The sequence below is a fragment of the Typopeltis vanoorti genome, chromosome 8 (genome assembly GCF_054136105.1).
Source record: "Typopeltis vanoorti isolate ZY-2024b chromosome 8, IOZ_Tvanoo_1.0, whole genome shotgun sequence".
In the NCBI taxonomy this organism is placed as follows: domain Eukaryota; kingdom Metazoa; phylum Arthropoda; class Arachnida; order Uropygi; family Thelyphonidae; genus Typopeltis; species Typopeltis vanoorti.
In genome coordinates this window covers 28,615,629-28,639,409 of record NC_143556.1, presented here as the reverse complement: position 1 = coordinate 28,639,409, position 23,781 = coordinate 28,615,629, and the positions used below count along the sequence as shown (strand labels likewise).

At 36.7% G+C, this 23,781-nt stretch overlaps 1 non-coding gene across 1 annotated transcript; it reads right to left on the bottom strand.

Moving 5' to 3' along the window:
• Positions 1 to 7,373: 7,373 nt before the first annotated feature.
• Positions 7,374 to 7,445, bottom strand: TRNAH-GUG (transfer RNA histidin (anticodon GUG)). Its single transcript has one exon. It is a non-coding gene; the product is annotated as a tRNA-His (tRNA).
• Positions 7,446 to 23,781: the final 16,336 nt, after the last annotated feature.

Genomic DNA, 23,781 nt, shown 5'->3' with positions numbered 1-23,781 from the left:
TATAGCCCTCCTTTTAAACATTTCACTGTCATACCGTGGCAAAAGACTAATCATTCTAACTCTCTCACTCTTTTCTTTTGCTACCTCAAACAATTCATTCAGGTCTTCTATCATTTCCATTTTATCTCCTTTCAAATCATTCGTACCTGCCACAACAATCATTTCTTTCACCCTTTCCTTTTGCTCTCTAATAGACGCAGTTACGTCCTTTATGGTAGCACCAGGTTGGTACGATTTTGTCAAATCCTCTACTAACACACCTCGTACTAACGAGTCTCCATACAGCACTCTATCCTTCATTTTGTTCATGTTCACATTCATACGTCTATTTTTCCTGTCATACCTTTTATTATTGTTGGTTCATTCAGTCTACTTTTGTTCATGCACTCTAGCTGCTGTTTTGCTCTTTCTATCGCACTATTCAACAACGCGATCTCACTCAATGCATCTATCTCATCTTTTTTGTTCTCTGAGAAACCATTTATACTATCATTCACACCTTCTACATTCACACTCTCACAATTTTCATGTACAACCTTGCCGTTTCTTGTCATATCCCTATTTCCTTCATTTTGAAGGTTGACAAAAATATCACACTCACGATCCGAAATACACTTCAATTCCGCATTCTCCCTACATTTTCTACACACATTCAATCCTTTATCATCATCTAACCACACTCCGACCGCACTCCGCAAAGCGTACATTTCACAGCTAGTACACTGACTCATTTCTTTTATGCTACCGTTCTTTGATAACGATGGCGAACCTTCATTACTGGCCGCCATTTTCCTACGCACAGGTGCCATATTTATCTGTAACGTGTTTTGTCAAATTAAACGTTATAACACACCAAAAATAGACGCACTAAAATACGCAAGGCAAACAAAACAAAACTACACAATATTAAGTAATTTGTATCGATAACTGAAAATGATACTTATCTGGAGCTTGCACGAACACTACTCATTACGAATTCATCTAGCGGCGACTTCCGACATAGATTATGTTATAAAACACTTTAGTACACTAACCACGTTAATAAAGCTCTAATAATATACCAAAATTAAACACTTAAGTCCATTAAATTGAATCCAAAACACCAATAAATCAACAAAAAACACAAATCTCTCAGGAGCTCTCCGATAGCACGACCGTTCACCAGCTAGCCTCGACACCGATCCTATAATAACTCTAAGCATACATAATAAAATATTCCCATTACTAATTCTCACCTTGTTAAACATTCATAATAAATCCGTTACTAATTCTCATCTTGTTTAGTTCTAGCTTCTATCTCTTTATTTTTTCTCTCTTCTGTCTTTGGCATTCACCCACTCTTTATACACACTATCTAAATTAATTGAATTTCCATATAATTGGTAACTTTTCACTCTCATTAGCATATGGAAATGACATTCTCCTAAACTGTTTCTAAGTTGTTTTTTTATTTGATTCATTAGACTAAAACCTCGCTCACAGTCTGCACTAGATGCAAGGAAGGTTTCTCCAATATCCATCAACTTTGCCAAATCACAAAACTGCTCATTTTAAAGAGCAAATACAACCATTGACGTAAAATTTGATATCATTTTGCATTTAATTTTTTCTTGTACAGAAAATTTTAAATCATTAAACTGACTAATTATTTCTGTAGTATCATCCAGAAAATCATGATATTTAAGACAAAGGGCATTAACATGTTCACTACCAAATGAGAAATCACAATGTGAAATAGAGGAGATATCAAACACTGACCATTCTTGTATCTCATTCTCAGGGAATCTGTCCTCTAAATGTGCACATAAACAATTTATAAAATTTAACAGGGGCCTAGTGTCTACTGGTTCAGTCTCTTCTTGTTTAAGTAAAGCATTTGCTCTGTCGCTCCAGCAAGCGTCATCTTCTAAATCCTGATTCCTGATTTTGTTAATCTTTGTAAAGCATGGCAAAATGATGACTGTCGACAGTGTAAGGTTAATCCTTTGTGGGATTTTGCACAGGGAAGCCATTTCTTCAAAAACATCACTCAAAACATTAACAGCTACCTTGAATGTCACGTTAGTTAATTTATTGTGATAATAATTAACCACGGGATAATTTGATTTGTCTTTTTCAAAATATGTGATCAGTTCCTCATAGTTTCTTATTATTGCCTGTAATGCAAAATATCTGGATAGCCACCGCACTTCATTGAGTGGTCTGAAGGCAATAGCTTCATTTTCAGACGCCTCGACAATTTCTTTAAATTCATGTCTTTTCATTGTGGAACGAGAAAAGAGTGTGTACATTGTTCTCATTAATGTATCAATATCTCTGATTAGTTTAATTTCCTTCCACGTATCACAGATCCCCAGATCCTCACGGTGAGCTACACAGTGTTGCTGGACAAGATGTGGAACTTCTAATTTAAGTTTTGCAGCGACACCATTAACTTTGCCCAGCATCACTCCGGCTCCATCAGAGGTAAACATCACCATTTTTTGGAGATCAAATTTCTTTACTTGATAAAACTGTTTAATAGCTAACACAATGGAGGAGACATCACATGCCTGCAACTGAATTATTCCGCCAAAATATGTTTTATATTCATTACGATCTTTAGGTCTAAACTTAAAATAGAGAATGAGACATTTGTTAACAGTTATATCAGTGCTTTCGTCAATGGTTAAGGTGTGGAAATTTGCTAATGTAATTTGCTCAAACATGTCATTTTCAACAATTAAATTGATTGTTTCCAGAAACTCAAACGCATAATTCTTGTTTCGCCAGCTGTCTGGGAGTTGAACATACTTATCCATATGTTCATTAATATGTTGAACTGAAAGTAAAGAGTTATTCATCTTAACAACTAATAAGACACTGCCAATAAGAACTTTAATCTGCTCTGGGTTTGATCGTTTTCTCTCTCGGTCATCTGAACTTCAACATAGCATACGCAGTACTCCTGTAGCTGGCAATGAATAATTTTGTTGCCTAAGTTTGTGTACACCATCCAGATGTATTTTTTTTGTCAAATGGCGTTTCAAAAAGCCCAACTTCCAAGTGACATCAAACTTCTTCCCATTGGCAAAATCCCCAGCAACCTTTGCATCACGACAATAAATACAAACAACACCAATTGCAGCATCATACATAAATATTTCACGCAGCTGAATGTTTATCAACTCATGAGCTTTTGGCGTAGCAGTTTTCACTATTTCATCCAGCCATTCACTTTTAAAGCAGCTAGCAGTTCGTTTTCGCTTCATACCTTTTGCTTCCTTTGAATTTGACATGGTGCATCAGTTTTTTGCCATTTTGTTATTTGAAGAATGTTTTTTATTGTTTTTATAAATTTACAAATGTACACTATTCACTGAATAACTTGGCAAGGCAAAAGCTGAACCAACACTAAACATTGCCGAGAGCAACACAAGAGCTAAAAGATATGCCTAGAGGATAGATTTAATTAACTTGGTTGTATCTCAATGCGTGTACACGAATGTTATGATTTAGTCTACTATTTTAAAATTCCTTTTAAAAATTAGAGAATTTTGAAACGCTACAATATTTTTAATTGTACTCTAATTTAAGTTTTTAAAAGTATTTAGTTATTTTTATTAAAATTATGAAACCATTGTTTTAATTCGTCATGATCTTGAACTAATTTGATCAGCCAATCACGTTTGGGAATTTGCCATGAGTCAGGCCTGAGATGTAAACAAACCTCGCGCCATTCTACATGCTACTTAAAAATTACGCATTTAAGCCACACCCTTAAGCCACACTTTGGCATCAAACGCTAGCCTCAAATAGGGTTACTGTTTATAAGTTTTGTGCAACTTCGAGAATGTAATAAAAAATGCGAGGTTATAGGCTTGAGCGTTGCCGAGTTACCATATTTTTTAAAGAATTTATAGGTTGATGTTCAGGTGGAACTTCTTTAACTAAGAAATTTTAATTGCATTTTGAAAATCTAGTGTGCGCCTATTTTTTGCTTTGTGCGCTAGTTGTAAAACATGTGCGCGCGCGCGCGCACATGCGCACAGCTTAGAGGGAACATTGGGTCTGGTGTTATTCTATCATCTCCTTTATTACTGGTTATTTTTCAGTCGGGATTGCAATTGTGGAGTTTGGTGGATCGCTCTTATCGAAAGGACTATTGATGACTGATATTTCCACTGCGCCAAGTATCCGCTATTACGTCTTCAGTATACTTTAATATACCCTGTCGGATCGGTCGAATTAAAGTCGTAGGAAGACTTTTGTAATCCATTGGCAACCCCGAATATCCCTGCAGAACTTGTCTTTTGGCAAGGAATTAGAAGCTTTTATCGTCATTCAGTGGTATCGATGGATATTGTGTCTGCTTTTGACATGTTTTGCTAGTAATGTAGAACAATTTCATTAAGATTTTCTAAGACACTTCTTCTCTGTTCATACGGCAAGAATATCATGGATGCCCCTTAATCTTTCTGTAACGAGAAGAAAATTATTGACTGCACTACATTTCAAATAATATTTAAGTAAGGTTTCAAATGATTGATATATTCCTCTGACCTCAGTTGATGTGCATTCAGAAATGTGTTGTGATGTCGGCATTTTTCTTATTGCAGCAATGATGTGGTACTGATTTGGTATTTTGTATCCTATAACAGACTGTTGATGAACATTCAGAAATGTCTGCTTTGATGTTCCCTGAGCTTTCCATAAAGAATATATTGAACATATTCTGAATGAGAGGGTAGAGTCGTGGTCTGCTACCTGCGATGATATCTCTTAAGGTATGAAGGGTTTAAATGTTTATTTCAGACAGGTCAGGACATGTCTGAAATATCGCCTAGTAAGGAAGTCCTTGGCTTCCAAGAAGAAAAAAAAAACTCTTTATGTAGGTGTTGTTATCGATAAGTCTTATTAAAAAATATTTGTTGATTATTTCTTCGAGAAGTGTAGCTATTGTTTGATAATGTTCCTGGCATGGTGTCTATCCATTGCTGTATCACAGATACAGCCAATCGTCTTCTTGTTGGAGTGTGACACGAGCACTCTATAAAAGTAATGATCGAACCTTTTTTTCATTTGTTTTTAGTGACTATTATAGTGGATTCTAGTTGTGATTCTTATTCTGATGCAATTACATGGATGGACTGTAATTGGTGCATAATATACTGCAAGTGAGCCTCCATAGCTCAGTCAATATAGACGAAGCCCGTTGGTCGGAAAGACCTGCGTTCGATTGCCGTCAGTGAAGTAAGGAACCTTTATCTGGGTCTCTCTCGACAGAAGATGAGTTAGCCAGTCTCATAAGGAGGTAGGGGGGGGTTTCATCCGGAAGCTTAGGTTATTCGTTCCCCAGACCGGTCCCATAAATACTGTAACATGAATTACAGTCATGAATACGTCACAACCATATACCTGACTCTCAAGAACACTTTGTGGGAAAGCCTAGTCACCTAGGGTCAGAAACGACTGAAGGGATAAACTACCATCATATTGCAAGTGCTACCGGTGGTTGAAAGTTTTATTTATTTCTTTATTTATGAAATGTATGTTTGTTTGTTTTTTTTTGTGTGTGTAGCTACTATTTCTGTAATGGTCAGGTATATATGTATACGCGTTTCTTAAAATTTCTGTTCACATGGATAAAATAAAGACAGCTTTTGGAATTGCTTCATTTGAAAACAACTTCTAAATATCGTGTCTTTCAATTGATTTCAGAATATGCCTCATAATTTCGGCATAGTGGGACCTAACTGGAAAATTTATCTTGTAAATGCTTGTAAAGAAGGAGGAAAAAGAAAATATATCGCAAACGCCACTAATTGTATATGGAGTAAACAGTGGATTACCATCAGTTATTCCAGACTGTTTAACTTAATAAAACATAAACAATAACCCCTTAAAAGGCATCTCCTTTAAAAAAAAAAAAGTAAACGTATTTGGGGGTGCAAGAAATTGACTTCACTTCAGAAACGACTACTCAGCTGACATTTTTGTTCTAATTGTTGAGAATATGATATATAATTTTTGGAGATTTTTTTTTATTCTGGACACATGCGCGTGTTGATCATAATTGTTCTCTAACACTTTAAAACTATAATCCATAATTTTTAATCCAATATCTTTGAAGAATTGGAAGAGGAAACATTTTTCTTTAAGCATTACAGGATAATAAATTCCTCCTGTACAAATGAAATGAATATTTAATATAAGTGATATTATTTATTATTATGTGAAACATTTTAAAAATCATTCATTCACCTTTTAGAAATAAACAGAATAAGAATAATATATCAAAGCATTAAGGGTTCATCTTTAAAAAAAATAATAAATAAATAAATAAACAATATTTATGTATTCAAAACATTACTTTTTTCCCGCAACTAGATATATATTTCATTAAGTTTATTATCATCATTAAGCTCAATATTATGAATAAAAAAAGATTAAATCGTCATAAAATAGTTCATATAGTTGTAAGATGAGTTTTAAATATGCTATATAATTTAGATGTAATATACAATTAAAAATAAATATAAAATTTCAAATATAATATAAATTAGGATATTGTAGGTTTTTTAGTGTGCCCGCCTAGATCGTGATAACATCCGTGGTGGCGCTCATTCATCAGAAAGTTGCAGTTTCGAGTCTAATCATACTGAGAGGGACTGAAAATAAGTCCACACCTTTTTCTCTCAATTTCAGAGCTGGTTTCTCTGGTGGAGGGAAGTAGAATTTCTGTTCAGTGAATAAAAATCCCGATTTCCAAATTTGCAACTTAGCAACACTCACTGCGGACACACGTACGGGTAAATGTTCCACAGTGAGTGTTGCTCCTAATCCTTTGGATTAGGAGCAACACTAATGACACTAATAACACTAAAATAACTGCTAGTCAGGATTAAAATAGCTGCTAATTAGGATTAGGAGCATCGCCTTCAATCTAACACACTACTTTAATCATCAGTCTAAACTGAATGATTAGAAATGTTGAAAGGATGCTTACCGATTTCCAAAAGATATAAAACAGTCTAATTCCTAATTAATAAAGGAAACACTAATAGAAGATGTTATTTTAATTTTAAAAAAATGATTACTTTTTATGTAATTTCCACTCACGAAATGTCTAAGCAAGCCTATGTATGTAGGCTTTTATCGATTTTTACATAGTCTGTAAACCCTGTTCTAACAGAGCAAATATGGAACTTTTTCAAGCCGCGTCGGACCTCAAATAAACAGGACGGTGTTTAAATCGGTGGGCCATGAAATTCATCTCCCACGATTTAAAATTCATATTTAAATAAATAAGTTTAGATCCAAGAAAGTTCCCGCAAAACTATGCAAAAATCTGGATTAGAATAAAGTCAAGTAATATATATATATAAAAAAACTGCCGTGACCAGGATTTGAACCTGGGTTATTGCGGCCACAACGCAATGTCCTAACCACTAGACGATCACGGCTCTTAGAGAAATCATCTTTCACTATTTCTTAAATAAATACTTAGGTTACATATGTTACCTTATACCCCTATACTCCGTATGGTCATTTTTTATCTACCTACAGGTTTTAGAGGTAGTCAGGCATGCACTCTACTGAAAGAACAATGCTAAGAATAGCAAAGTATCGCCATCTATCAGACAATTCTTTTACTATTATACCCCCCCCCCCCCAAATACACACGCCCAATAAAGCTTTCCTCTTGTTCTGTTGAATGTGTTAGCAAAAACATTACTGTTGACTGCATACTCTATATTTTATTATGTATGAAACTTCGTTTATAGACATTTGCGTATGATGACATCTGCGGATTCTATCAATTAACCTGTTTAAATCCTAGTGAATAACAAAAAGAACTTCACTTTTTCTCTCAGGAAGTAAGCAGATTAATTCTTCGAATCCACAGATAGATGTAATTATAAACTTTTTTTTTCACTGGAAGTTTATAACCATTCTTTTCCATAGATAGTTATATTCGTTTTATACAGCTCGAAGATCTTATATGCATTATGTTTTAGCATAATAAAGGAACAAAAAAAACACATATAAAAATCCAGAAAAAAATTTCGCCTCCATAAAATAGACAAATGCAACCTTAAAATCCACATAGTCTGATGGATAACTTAATAATTTAATAATAGTTGCTAGTCGTACCCAATCCCCAGCAAACAGACTGTAGGTTCGAATTTATATATGCTCCTTCTCACCCCCCTCCAATCTTTCCTATTTTACTTTTCTTCAACTCTTGTAGTTTGTACCTTGCATCTTTTAGCCTCACCTAGTAGGCTAAACCAACACAGAAGAAGAAGGCAATGGCAAACCACTTCTGTATATATTTTGCCAAGAAAATCTTATGAATAAAGGCTCAAGTTATTGCAATATAGTACTGGAAGATGGCCCACCTAGATCGGAAGGCACTGAAATGGCTAAATGAAGTTGACAAAAATGATGATGCTGGATCAAAGCCTTCTGGAAGTTCAACTTCTGATAGAATTAATCTCAGAAGAAGACGCCCCCGCTTTACTTATGTAAGAAGTATGTATCAAGGAAAACTGTAACTGGTGAAGAAAGAAATGAGAAGAAATCGAGTTAAGGTATTAGGAATCAGTGAACTGAGACGGACAGGAATGGGTCACTTTGATACCGTTGATTTCATAATATATTACTCTGGACATGAAACCTTCGAAGAAATGCAGTAGCATTCATAGTTAGAAGAGAACACAGAATATATATTTTGGGTTACAACTCAGTGTCCGATAGAATAATTCTAATCAGAATAAAGGCATACCCAGTGAATGTTACTCATACAGATGTATGTATCCGCTACAGATTCAAGTGAAGATAGGGTAGACGAATTTTACAGTACCTTGCAACAAGTAGTATACAGCACTGATAAAACAGATTTTCTTTTGATATTAGGTGACTGGAATGCAAAAGTGGGCGAAAAAGAAGAACGAGGCATCACTGGAAAATTTTGTTTAGGACTGAGGAGTGAAGCAGGAGAAAGGATTTTGGATTTGTGTTGAGAACAGTTGCTTTATTGCAAGCATTTGCTTCAACAACATAAAAGAAAATTATACACATGGACTTCGCCTAATGGAAAATACAGAAATCAGATAGATTATATTGTTGCCAGTAGAAAGCGGAGGAGTACTACCCAAGCAGCAAAAACACTACCTGGTGCAGACTGTAGGACAGATCGTGAATTATTGATAGCTGAAGTTAAATTGAAATTAAGGGCTAAGAAGAAACAAAAGGATAGTATCAATATTTAGATCCTATAAATGAAGTATTTAAATTAGAAGTCGGAAAGAAATTAAAAAGTTTGTAGAACACAGAAAGAGAATTAGAAGAACTGTAGGAAGAAACAAAATGTACAGTCATAGAAGCAGCAAAGAAGACGCTTAATAAAGCAACAAGAAAGAAATATTGTAAATGGTTGTCAGAAGAAGCTATTCAAATAGCAGAGGAAAAAAGAAAAATGAAACTTCGAACAAATAAAGAAAGGGTTAGACAACTGAGTGCAGGTTCCCGAAGACAGGCTAGGAAAACATCTATACAGAGGGTGCAAGGAAATTAAAGAAAGCAATATCAAAATTCAAAATATCAAAAAAAAAACAATATCAATATCAAAAAATAAAGAAAGCAAAATTAAAGAAAGCAATAGGTAGATTAAGAGATCTGTTTAGAAAAAATAAATGATGTTACAGGGAAGTTTATCCCTAGATTAGGAGTTTTAAAACATAATTTGGGTAAATGTCTGATGGAAGAAGAAGAAGCAGTGAAAAAGCAATGAAAGAAGCAATGAAAAAAAGATGGAAAGAGTATGTAGAGGATTTGTACAAGGATGATAATATTATTCAAGGAGAATTTGAAAGAAGAGAATTTGTTGAGGAACTGATTAAAATAAAAACTGAAGTGATATCAGCAATGGAACTGCTTCCAAAAAGAAAAGCTTCTGGAGCTGATGGTGTGTCAGTGAAATTATTGAGAGCATCTCGGTATGAAGTAGTTAATATATTGAACTGAAATTTTTCAACATGTTTGGAAGAAAATCTACTGGCCTAGACATTGGAAAACATCAAGCCGTCTGGTAATGACCCTTCCCATTATATCGCATTATACACGACCGAAAGGGATGTGCGTTGCATTATCGGATACATACTAAGGCAATTGATATGAAGTCATTATCGTCTATACAAAGTATACAAGTAGCTCAGACGTAAATATATTTCACGCGCAAAACTTTGTTTTGCTTTCTTTGGAAAAGGATTAAAACCAAGTATATAAAATTTCTTGGTATCTTTAACGTATAATAACCCAAGGTAAAAAACTTTCTCTCTATATATATATATACTCAAGGGCTCACTCTAGTGAGTAGGGGCATGATGAACCCGAGGCACCTGAAGCTGGACCACGCCTTACTTCATGTAATATACACATGTTATATTATCTGTAGACTGGTCCGTACTCTTCTTTCCCTCTGTATTTCTTTTCACCTTGCTCCTTCCCCCCAATGCTATTAGAGTATTCGAGGGCTAGGTGTGATTCTGTCCTATTTACCTATTTTTTTTATCTCATGCACCTGCCCACCCCCAGTTAAAAATGGTGAACACAAATCAGAAATCTATACTGCATCGGTCGTCGAGCGGGTTACCAAGGACCACACTGGATGTTAGGCTTCCTGGACAGCCAGTGACAAATGGGCTACGGGAGCAAGATCCACAGAACTCGAAAGTATTTACTAGGAAAAAGTGGAGCATGGCTGAAAATAGACAAGTCATGCAGTGCTTCTACAGTTCAAACCCATCAGTTAGGAGATTTCAGAAACGAATTTTCCAACTTTGGCTTGAACGACACCCAAATTCTGAAATTTCATTCGAAAGGCTGATGCAGCAACGCAGCTTCATTATCAAACGCAAGGTATTTAGTGAACTTGAGCTGGAAGCACTGAAACCTTAAGCTGTAAAAGGAGACCGTACTGACCTTGAAGTGACCAAGAATACGAATGGAGCAGAACTAGATTCCAATGTGCAGAATGCTGAAAATTTTCAAAATATACAAATAGTTGAAAGGAAGCTATCAGATAAGGAACAAGACCTCGCACGAAAAATTATCGAGCAAATGAACAGCAACCAGGAACGAGTTAGGCTACCAGTATCGAGACAAGTACCTCAACAAAAACTGAAGGAACTCCTACAAGAGGCCAGTAAAGCTGCAAGGGATATTCCTACTGGAACTATTGGGCAAACGAATCAACTTATGTACTCAATAGCCTACGTCGTAACATCTGAATTAGGATATAAGATTAGTGAACCCAAAAGAAGTAGGACTCAGGAACCAAAATGGAAGCATCGACTGGAGAATAAAATTCTTAAACTCAGAGCAGACGTGAGCAATTTGAAAAACCTTAAGGAAAAGAAGCTGAAAAACGCAAAAATCCGAAATAACCTCATAAAGAGATATAATACTGGAACACAACCTATTGATGAAGTATTAGAAGAAGTGAAGCAAAACATAGTTGCAGTTGCAGCTAAAATAAGAAGATACAGTGCAGGCATTGAACAGTACAAGCAAAATTTGATGTTTCACGCAAATCAGAACCAGTTTTACGAGAAAATTGATTGCTGCAGGAATGATAACCTTAAGGAAAATATAAATATAAATACCAGAGACAAAGGAAATACACTAAAGTTTTGGAAAAACCTATGGTGGGAAACCCTAAGAGCACAATAACAAGGCAAAATGGATTGAACAAATTACGAATGAATCTCAAGAACGAAAAATGGACCAACTGAAAATAACAACAGAAATGGTTCAAAAGCAAACTAAAAAATAAAAAATTGGTCAACACTCGGGAAGAATGAATTACATGGCTACCGGTTGAAATATCTAACAGGCTTACACGAAATACTTGCTAACCAATTTTATGATGTTTTAGAAGGAAAAAGCAAAGAAGAGTGGCTCACAGCAGGGAAAACGTTTTTGATCATAAAGGATAAAGAAAAAGGTCCAAACCCAGAAAACTTCCGACCAATAACCTGCCTGCCAACAACTTTTAAGCTACTCTCAGGCATACTAGCTGATAAAATATACAGCTATCTTAAAGCAAATTCTCTTCTCTCAATTGAACAAAAAGGTAACAGCAAAAATTCAAGAGGCACAAAAGACCAATTGCTGATTGATAAAATGATTCTTAAAAATTGCAAACGTAGAAAACCCAACCTCCATATGGCTCGGATAGATTATAAAAAAGCGTTTAATTCAGTGCCTCGTAGTTGGATTTTAAAATGCACAGAACTATTCGGTATTAGCGAAAACGTGCAAAACATTATGCAATCCAGCATGAAAAACTGGAAAACAACGTTGGTTCTAAATAGAGAAGAAATTGGAGAGGTAAACATAAAAAGGGGCATCTTTCAAGGAGACTCATTATCTCCTCTATTGTTTATATGATCATTGATCCCCCTAACTAGAATTTTAAATAAAACTGCTCATGGTTATCAAATTGCGCAAAAGTGTGCAAAGATATCTCAGCTTTTATACATGGACGATTTGAAGCTGTATGCAAAATCAGAGAATGAACTCGGATCGTTGCTTAACACTGTGCACATATTCAGTCAAGATGTATCAATGGATTTTGGCTTACACAAATGTGCAATTACTGGAAAAACAAGAGGAAAGTTTGAAGATATGAACGAAATCAAGCTGCTCAATGGTGAAATAATCAAAGCAATAAAATTCGAAGACAGCTACAAATATTTGGGAATTTTAAAAACATCACAAATTCTGCACAATAAGATCAAAGAAAGAACTAGAGCAGAATACATAAGACGATTAGGAAAACTCCTTAAGTCAATGCTTAATGCATTGACTTAAGGAGTTTTCTTTATCCTTTATCCTTAATGACAATGCATCATGCTCTCAATCCTCGCAGTGACATTGCTAGGCTATATCTATCACGCAAAAAAAGAGGTAGAGGATTATTACAAGTGAAGCAAGTCATTGAAGAAGAAAAACGAAATGTGACTGATTACCTGCAGCAAACAACGGAAAAAATTATAATTGAGCTAAGGAAAGAGGATTTATTTAAACCCATGGTAGAGAAATAAATAATCTAATTTATTTACTGATTTTTCTATAGAAATTTACCAATCTCATTTACTATACTAATTTATTCTAATTATCTGCAACTTAAAAATATTTCTTTAGTGTTTATGTATTTACTTTGGTGAAAAAGATATTTATATATTTCTTTTATATGTCTTTCATAAATATTTAATTATGCTCAAATATGTATTTCATATATTTAATCTTTACATAAAGCAGTTGATGAATTTCATTGCTTTATGCGAATGAAACTTCTCCAGTTTATTGGGTTTGAAATTTCCATGTTTGGTTTCTACAGCGCAGATTATGACTAAATAAAAAATAAATAAAACTAAAATAAGAAAAATATTATAATTCTCTGTCATCGTCATCATCATCATCAAATTCCTGACATGTACCCTCGAGTGGTGTACAAGATATTATAGTCTGTCAAGACTGCAACATTATCAGATGTTATATTTCTGCCTTCTAAAGCACTTTGAACCGTGTCAATCCACCTATATCGTAGTCTTCCTCTGAGTCTTTTTCTTGGCAGAGAACAATTCTTTTGCCAATCTTTTCTCGCCCATTCTATTTAAGTGACCATTACAGCTGTGATTAGCTCTGCTAACGCATTCCTGGATTCTGACAATGTCAAGTTCTTTCCTAATATCCTCATTTTTAATATGATATTGCCACTGATGCCATCTGTTCACACCTCTAATCTTTCTCAGGACTCTCATATCTGCGGTCTCTGGTCTATGGTCAAGTGTTTTACTTCTGACCCAGTTCTCAGATCCCTATGTTAAAATTGGTTTGAACACTGTCTTGTATACAGCTAATTTAGAGTTTTGACTAATTTCTCTCTTATTCAATATAAATGTATTCAGTTGACTTAGTACCATACCAGCTTTGTTGATTCTATTGTCCAATTTACCGTCTTCATTAAAAATCGTGCCTAATTAGCTGAAATGTTTCACTTGTTCTAGAGTTTCTGCATTCAGTTGATATTTTCATAATTTATTTTCGTTGTCCTGGTCTTGTTATTGCTGAACTTTATACCATATCTATTTAAAACATAAACTTAACAACTGTTAATCAATTTAGTCAGGGAATTTTCAGACTTGTAGCGGATTTATTTAGAAGTATAACATCATCCGCATAAAGCAAAGAGCTGAGATTAACATCTCCAATTTTGATATCATGTTTAACACCACTTTCCTTCATAATGTGATCCATATAGATAACGAATAACAGAGTGAATAATGTACATCCTTGTATCCTTGTCTGCACCAGATTTAACATTAAACCATCTTCCTGTACTTCCTTCAATTCTAACTGCTGTCTTACAACTCAAATAAACGTCAGATGTTTGATATAATGCCCCATTAACCCCATATAATTATCTTCAAGCGATAATTTCTCTTGAAGAGCTGTATAAGCTTTAGTTTACAATTTATTTCAGTTGTTAATATCGGCAACCCATGAATTACTTCATGACAGTTCGTCTGAACGATGTGTGATAAAGTGGATTTGAATGCTGCCAACATCAATTGGTATTTAGTCTTTATGGGAGCATCCGGCATAATAGCACCGCTAGTCGACTACTTTATTAAGATTTTTAATTTGATGACGATGACTTCTTTATATTGCTTTCTCATGCTTAGAAAGAAGTCAACAAATACCATAGTGTGAAGAGTAAACATATACATGGCGCCCACCTTAATACGATGAAGGACATACCTACACTGCGATGATTGCAGCAATCCATCAGAACTTACTTTCCACAAGTGTACGATACCGAGCAATCGGAATTTCGGACAATTCTTCGTGTACGCATGCTATGAGGTCCTGCACTGTTGTGGAGGATGACACTTGAACCTACCAGACGTTCCAATTCATCCTACAAATGTTGAACAGGTTTGAGATCATGGCTCAGTTGAGGTCAATCAAGAGTGGTGACGTTCATGTCCATAAAGCACACAGTTACAGCAGCAGCGTTATGATGACACGGTGCATTGTCTTGCTGAAAGAGACAAGGGTCAATTCGGTTGGAACGTGACAAAGAAGTAAACATTACGTTGTCCAGAATCTTCAGATAGCTCTCGAAATTCAGTCTTCATGTCTCCGCAGAAGACAGAGGTCCAACTAGGAAAAACAGGACCATGACATCATGTGGCACCTCCGAATTTCATAGTTGGGGTTAAGCATTCTGGTAAGAGACGTTCGCCGTCATCAGCCACGCCCACAGCCGTCCTTCTACTGGGTAACAGGTGAAGTGTCATTCACCTCTCCACATCATCTCTCCATTCGTGTTTCTAAGCTTCAGCGTCCTAGCAAACACTCTCTCTTTTTACCACTGAAGACCGCTACCATAATTCCCAGTTTCTCTTTCTCGGAAACAACATGGGAGGTGCAGATTCGTGTTCCAGTCGATGCTCAGAACTAAATTGAGTGTATTGGCCGAGGAATGGCGGTTTTTAAATATTATCCTTCGTACCATGCTACAGCCTCTTCCAGGGAGTATGGTGGGTCGTCCACTGAGGATGACCCTTGCAGTTGCCTCCCTCTATTTCCATCTCAGTCATTCCCGAACCACTGTTGGCCTCTAATTGCCCAATTTTCAACAATTTTACGAACAGATAGACTGCAACATGTAATCCTATCACAACGCATCTTTAAGAAAACTCTCGGAGTTGAGTTTCTATTCGTGGCCATTTCATTTGGAAGAGTTGTGAGCATCATATTCCTTCAATTTATACCCTCTACAAACACATCACTGGTTTCATGTCACGACGCATCTTCTCCATGGTGATGTCCACTGACTTTCTCCCAAGGAGTGTATGTGCAACATAGCTGAGTATATTGTATTGGTAATTTCTCAGTTTCGGGTTATATATATATAGAAAATAGAAAGCCAAAAATGATTCTATATTTTTCGACATATAAGTTCAGACACAAGTTATCGTATGTGCGCTCTCTGAGTTTTAAATTTAAAAGAATAAATGAAGAAAATCTTTATTTATTAACATTTATAATTTTTTTAAACATTGTTTCAACATCTAAGCATATTTAACCCATGGAACTCAAGATGAAGAGAATTCTTTCATTGTCCTCATCTTATCTCATCAGAACTGAGGAGCTGTAAGAGATTTTATCCGTTTCGCCTGTTGCTAATTCGTGCATTAAATCCAGCCTCAAGACAGTTATAATGCATATCGAATAGCGCTCGCCACCTTTAACCGCTATCAATACTCGAGTCAAAACTTCCAAGCTGAGGACGATTTTCTCACCGTCCTCAACTTAACTCCTCAGCGCTGGAGAGTGGTGTGAAATTTTAAACCAGTTCTCCTGCTGCTAATCCGTGCATCAGATGCAGCTTCAGGACAGGAATAATACTTCACAGTCCATTGGATAGCGCTTGCCTTATATACCCCCGCTCCACTCCTTCGTCGTAAGACCCACACCATCCTTTACCACACAATAATGAGTCGAAAATTTCACACCATCTTTTAATACATCTCAAGCTCCTGCCCACTCAGTCTCCTAAAATCCAAGCTGCTTAAGGGGACTGTTCACCCGAACATGCTATTCAACTTTACCTAGGCCACGCTCTTATCTGAATCAACACTGCAACACTGGTTTATACCCAGCGTATTCTAGATATCAACTTGTACGTCACAATAACAATGATACTGAAAGGATTTCTAATCGGCAGTTTCGTGTGAAAACAATACAGCGAAAGATGTAATGGAAATTCTTTTAAGAATATATGTTACACCACGTGTTGATTGTTGACAATCAACAAACAACACTGATAATTATCTTTTAATATATCTCATCAAGTTCCTGCCCACTCAGACTTGTTAAAGTGAAGTTGCTTAAGGGGGTTGTTGACCCAAACATGCTATTCTAGCTTATCTTGTCAACGTTCTCATCTGAATCACCAATTTTATCCGCCTACTCCACAACTAAGCGTGTATAAGGTTATAAGGCTATAAAGCGTATATAAGGGATGTAAGGGTACAATGGTAACAGACTATTGATGGAAGAAAAAGAATTCAATTATCAGCTTGCAATCGAAATGTTATAATGTTATACAGGCCATGGGTGTATAAGAATTTTTAATCCCAGATAGAGACATACTGGATAAAGTGAACATACACAACTTACGGACAAAAAAATATTATTGGTTGTAGTGGACTGTAGGTGGCATCCTGTGTTGATGGCAGTTGTGTAGGTGAATTATTAATCAGGAGAGAAGGTGAGTTGTGTTTAGTAGTGTCTCGTCCCACGATGAGTCCTCAGCCTCCTTGGAGGTGTCAGGTAAAAATAGCAATAAAATTCTCGTTCACGTTTTTTTTAAATCCGTCGATTTTGTATTCAGTGCATTCCTGAAATGCTTGAATTTTTCTTAAACCGTCTTTTTAACTAGGTTCGCTTGAATTGCATGTGTTGCTTCTCTTTCATTTAAGTGAAGCCTAATCGATAGTTTTTCGACTTCACTTTCGGCAAATGTCATTTATCCGTTAATACAGTTAGCCGTCCAATGTTTTCTATCAACTATGCGATCCAATTAAAAGATGACAGAAATATTATTGTGAAGCAGTTGTTGCTCTCTATTGGTTATTTCAATTTCAAATTACAAAGTCATTTGATCGATTAGAAAACAATATAGCCAGTGACTCCACGAAATCGTACATTTTTGCCAGCTTTAAAGGTATCTTGTTATTCTTTTGAATTCTTCACTGGAATGAGATGGGATTTCGCCAACGTCTTGCGAAAATGTGCAACAAAATTGGCTCCAGACTAGACTAGACGTGGTTGTTTAATGTATGTCTCAACTCTGAGAGAGTTTCAAGGGAGGGAAAGGGAACCTATGATAGTTCCATTGCATGAGTGAGATTGAAAATTTGAGACCCATATGAGTGGGGATAAAGATAGATAAAAGCAACCCATACTGCAGTATTGTTGGACTTCGCAATTCACTTCCGCTCACTTACGCAAAAGTAAGCGAAAGTCAATAGGGATGGATATTAGATTGGTGTCATGGATAAGCTGGGGTTGTCATACTCGCATCAAGGAATAGTTGCGGCTATATCAGAAATGTGACCATTGGTGCGCCACAGAGCTGTGTTGTTGGTCCGATACTTTTTTATCTGCATGATAATGATATTGGAGATAATTCGACGAGCGATATTAAGTTGTTTGCTGATGATGGTAAGTTGGGAAAACCATTGGTAAATATAAGCGATGTAGAGAACTTGAAAGGTGACTTGAATGAATTAATATAATTTTTTATATCCGATCCACACACGAAAGGCCACAACGCCAATAACACACTAGTGGAGTGTGCGGGTAAAGGAATAGAAGGAGGAATCTGTTCACATTTTGATTGAACAGCTGAAGTTTTATAATCTTTGAGGAATGCAGAGTGCAGGTGATTGTTGCAATGGACAGAAGTAGATGGAACAACAGAGTTAGCAGTGAAGTTGGTTGGGTGAGTTTTAAGGTAGACTGTAAACGGGTGTTGGTTAGGTTAGCAATGGCTCTTGGTTTAATGATTTTGGAGCAGAGAGTGGAGCAATAATAGTGGCCAATTCAACAGAGCACTGCCCATGAAAGAGGCACAAGGCAGAAACCGAACTTCGGTGTGAGAGGGATCATTAATTAGCTGGATTGCCCTCTTCTGTATACAATCCAGAAATCGTAGGGATAAATTTGTGTACCACCGCAAATCATCATCATCAAATTCCTGATATGTACCCTAGAGTGGTGTACAAGATATGATGGGCTATCAAGACTGCAACATTATCAGACCTTATATTTCTGCCTTCTAAAGCACTTTGAACCGTGTCAATCCACCTATATCGTAGTCTTCCTCTGGGTCTTTTTCTTCGCAGAGAACAATTCTTTTGCCAATCTTTTCTCGCCCATTCTATTTAAGTGACCATTACAGCTGTGATTAGCTCTGCTAACGCATTCCTGGATTCTGACAATGTCAAGTTCTTTCCTAATATCGTCATTTTTAATATAATATTGCCACTGATGCCATCTGTTCACACCTCTAATCTTTCTCAGGACTCTCATATCTGCGGTCTCTGGTCTTTGGTCAAGTGTTTAACTTCTGACCCAGTTCTCAGATCCCTATGTTAAAATTGGTTTGAACACTGTCTTGTATACAGCTAATTTAGAGTTTTGACTAATTTCTCTCTTATTCAATATAAATGTATTCAGTTGACTTAGTACCATACCAGCTTTGTTGATTCTATTGTCTGATTTACCGTCTTCATTAAAAATCGTGCCTAATTAGCTGAAATGTTTCACTTGTTCTAGAGTTTCTGCATTCAGTTGATATTTTCATAATTCTGACTATTTTCGTTGTCCTTGTCTTGTTATTGCTGATCTTTATATCATGTCTATATAAAACATAAACTTACAACTGTTAGTCAGTTTAGTCAGGGAATTTTCAGACTTGTAGCGGATTTATTTAGAAGTATAACATCATCCGCATAAAGCAAAGAGCTGAGATTAACATCTCCAATTTTGATATCATGTTTAACACCACTTTCCTTCATAATGTGATCCATATAGATAACGAATAACAGAGTGGATAATGTACATCCTTGTATCCTTGTCTGCACCAGATTTAATATTAAACCATCTTCCTGTACTTCCTTCAATTCTAACTGCTGACTTAAAAAACTGAAAACTGAAAAAACATTTAGAAGCACTCGAGTTAGATGGATTAAAAATTGGGCAGCTGCAAAAGGCCGTTTTATTCGGCACAGCTTTCATTTTCAGAAAGTATTTCCACAACTCGTAGGGCCTTAGGTAGGGCTTGAATTAGTGGAATATAACCAGCCTTTTCTTAAGACTGAGGAACAAATCAAGCTTTGATGAATATTATATATATATATATATATATATATATATTACAGAGAAAGAAACATTTTCCTTTCGGGTATACAATAGAGAATGCAATAAATGAATTCAAAATTTACAGTTCAGTTTCAGTCTGAGTTATCTTTCAGATGAAGCGCATTGTCTTCGTCAATCCAGAACAGGTTACCTGTTGGATTCCACTCCTCTATGAATTTCGCGACAGTTCTTGGTTCTTTGAAGTACTCAAGTTCCAATAGAAGACTACTTTTTAGTTAGTTACGGAGGATATACATGAGGGTTTTTGCAGCTTCAGTGGTTATTTCTTGTCTGTTTTAGGTAGAAGCTGTAAATGACGGTCTTAGCGCAGATGAAGAGGAAATTGCATATTCTGTGTCTGTTTTCTTCTGTGTGGACTAAATTCTAGTAGTCTTCTTGGCTGTGTGCGTAGTTACAGGTGCTAGAGGCAGTATTCAGGGCATAGGTGATTATCACTTTGTTTGCGGGACAGGTTAGATATGGGTGTTCCAAGGTACCTGAAACATCACAGAATAGACAGAGATTCGTTTCTCTTAGCTGAAATTTGTAGAGCTTAGAAGGGATTGGCAAGATGTTATGCCATAGTCTCCACTGTATGTCGGAATCTGGTTTGGCACACTTTGATTTATATGGTAGATCCCACTGAAAACTGAGTGTCATATGCGGCCTTGTAGAAGAGAGTGTTAAGGATGAATATAAGGGCGAGGTTGGAGGCACTGACATGAGGAAGTGGTATATTATCTTGTAGTTAGAGAGAAGAATTGGAAGTGAGGCTTTAGACTGTACCAGATGAAATATCGGCCCCAAGCAGTTTCTAGAAGGAATACGGATTTCCTGAGGTGTAGCGATATCTGGATAGCCTTTTATAATGGAGGCTTGCAGCTGTTGATATTGCTTTTCAGTTTTGGGGCTCTTCATTGGTAGGCTTGTGAATGCTTTCCACTTTAGGGTCTGGGTTAGGAGGTCCCCTATGACTCTTGTTCCTGCCCAGTTCCATGTAGGGAAAAGAAATGGCTGGCCAGTTGTGAGACTTGTTATGTTTCTGTTCGGAAATAGTGGTTCTGTAAGTACAGCTGACTCTGTTGATCCTGTAAGTGTGTGATGAAGTCCTGTGTTTTTTCACCGCTGTAGAGCATCTTTGTAAAAATGAGGTAGTTTAGGAGGAGATGGTGCAAGACTGGCCATTCGGAGGATTGTGGAAAGTGTAAGTCCTCTGGTGAATGATTTCGTGATGTAATCGAAGGTGGTTACATAAGTGTGATTGCATTGAAGTGTCTTTAGAAGGAGGATTATCCTAAAGGATCTAATCTTGTTTTCAAGGGAAATCAGGCCTTGACCTCCCTTGCTGAGTGGCTTGCAGAGTTGAGGGTATGTTGTCCAGTGAGTTTTGTTCCAGAGGAAACGTTTGATTTCCTTTTGAATGTGGTAGAGAAATTCTTCAGGAGGTGTGAGTACTTTGAGGGTATGCCATAAGACACTCGCAGCCATCTGGTTAACTATTAGTACTCTTCCTCTAAGTGAAGATATGGAACGAATACTGTTCCATTTACCTAGCACCTGTTTAAAACGGTTGTGCAGCTGTGTCCAGTTCAGTGTGTTATATACTTTGGTGTTGCCAAGGTGTACACCTAAGTATCTTTGTCCTTCGCTTGACCAGGTACATTCGATCGGAGAATCATTTCTAGGATTCCATCTGCCTGACCACAAGCCCGTAGTTTTTTCAGAATTTAATTTGGCCCCTGAGGCGTGTGCATATAGTCTGTGTACTTCCTCGGTTACTGTCATTTCTTCTTCATTTCGGACCATTATAGTGACGTCATCGGCATATGCTGATAGGGTAATTTTTTGATGTTGCTCTAACATGCTGGTGGGATGATGGTGTCGTGTACTCTTTTTAAGAAGGGTTCTATAGCCAGTGTGTATAATTGAACGGAGAGGGGACATCCTTGCTTGATCCCTCGAGAGTATGACAAAGTGCGAGTGAGCCTGTTGTTGATTTTTAAACAGAAGTGTGCATCTCTGTAAAGCAATTGCACTGTTTCAATCATGAGAGGACCATAGCCAAATGCCTTTAGAACTTCATAAAGGTACTCGTGCTCTCCCTGTCGAAAGCCTTCTCCTGATCAAGGCTGACGAGTGCTAGGTCTTCATGTTGGCTGTTTGCGATGTGGATGAGATCCCTTATTAAATGGAGGTTATCATGTATTGATCTTCCTGGGACAGAGTACGTTTAATGTTGGCCAATAACTTCAGGCAGTGCTGGCTTTATTCGGTTTGCTATAACTTCGGAAATGATTTTGCAATCGGTATTAATTAGGGAGATTGGATGCCAGTTTCGGATATCCGTGTGGTCTCCCTTCTTTGGTATCAATCGTGTTACTGAGGTCGTGACGGATTGTGGGAGGTTTCTTGTAGTGTTTTGAGGAGAAGTGGTCCGAGTTGATTCCAGAAGACTTGGAAAAACTTTGACGTGAGCCCATCAAGGCCAGAAGATTTGTTCTTTGGCAAAGATATGCATGCGGATTTCAGTTCATCTAGCGTGATTTTGTTTTCTAAGTGGTTCCGATCTGTTGAAGAGATTTTTTTGGTTTCTTTCGCTATTTCGTGAATGGCATGATGGGATGTTCCTGCAGTGCTGTATGCATTCTTCTAGTATTGTAGGATTTCAGAGGTGATTTTACTTGGATCTTCTGTGATGCTGTCATCTTGAAGTCTGATAGCAGAGATGGAATTTGCTGTCTGGCATTTTTTTTCCAAAGAGAAAAAATATTTTGTGGGGGCGTCAGAAAGATTTATTTGTGTATGCCGCGATCTAAGTAGGGCACCTTTTACCGATAATTCTACCTGTCCTTGCATGGCTTGGAAGGCAGAATGATATTCAGGGCTTGATTGTGGGATATACTTGAGCTGTTCTTCAAATTGTCGGAATCTAATATTCCTCTGTTGATTTTTCTGGTGACTGTAGATCTGCGTAAAGGATTTTATTCGTGATTTTAAGTGGGGCCACCATGTTTTCATTGGTTCTGTATCCACTTTCGAGTGAGTGAGGTTGGTTAATAAAACCCCAGTGTTTGTTATATAAGCTGGATCTTTAGGAGAGTATTGTTGAAAATGCAATAGGCACTTCCTGATTTGGATGCTTCCAAAGACGATATAGAGCGAAGGACATAGATAGATAAGATAGATATATCTATAAATATATATAAGATAGATAGATATTTTTTTTAATTGTGAACATAAATTTCTTATCTACAGGATTAACCGGTTTTTGGTTCTCTGCAGTCAGACAAAGAGGTTACATGCTCATACTCTTGTCGAGGTATGTTACATCGAAGTCACTTATAAGGCGAATTACATTTTTTTTTTTAGATTAAAGCCCATTAAGAGTTATTTTAACATAATACTGTATAAGAACATAAATGTGGAAGAACATAAGAGTTACTATAGCACAATATCGTCTATTTATATGAGAGTGCCAGCTGATTAATTTTCGCACTGTTAAGCACAACAATCCTTCCTCTTCCTTTTTTTGAGAAGGGGGGGGGGTCATTTCTATGCTGGAAAGTGGATTATAATGCAGTCGCCATGCTTAGCCAGGAGTTGACTCCGTGGATTCCAGTCTTGGTGGAAAAGATCTAATGTGTTGTATTACCTATGGTGGTGATGCTCGTGTAGGATCCGACTTCTCACCTTTTGTTTGAAGGCTGCAATGAGTTAGTCAATTGCCTCTCTCTGTGAAGTTGCTGTGCTGTCTGGTCTTGTATGTCTGAGGTAGAAGTTGTATATTAC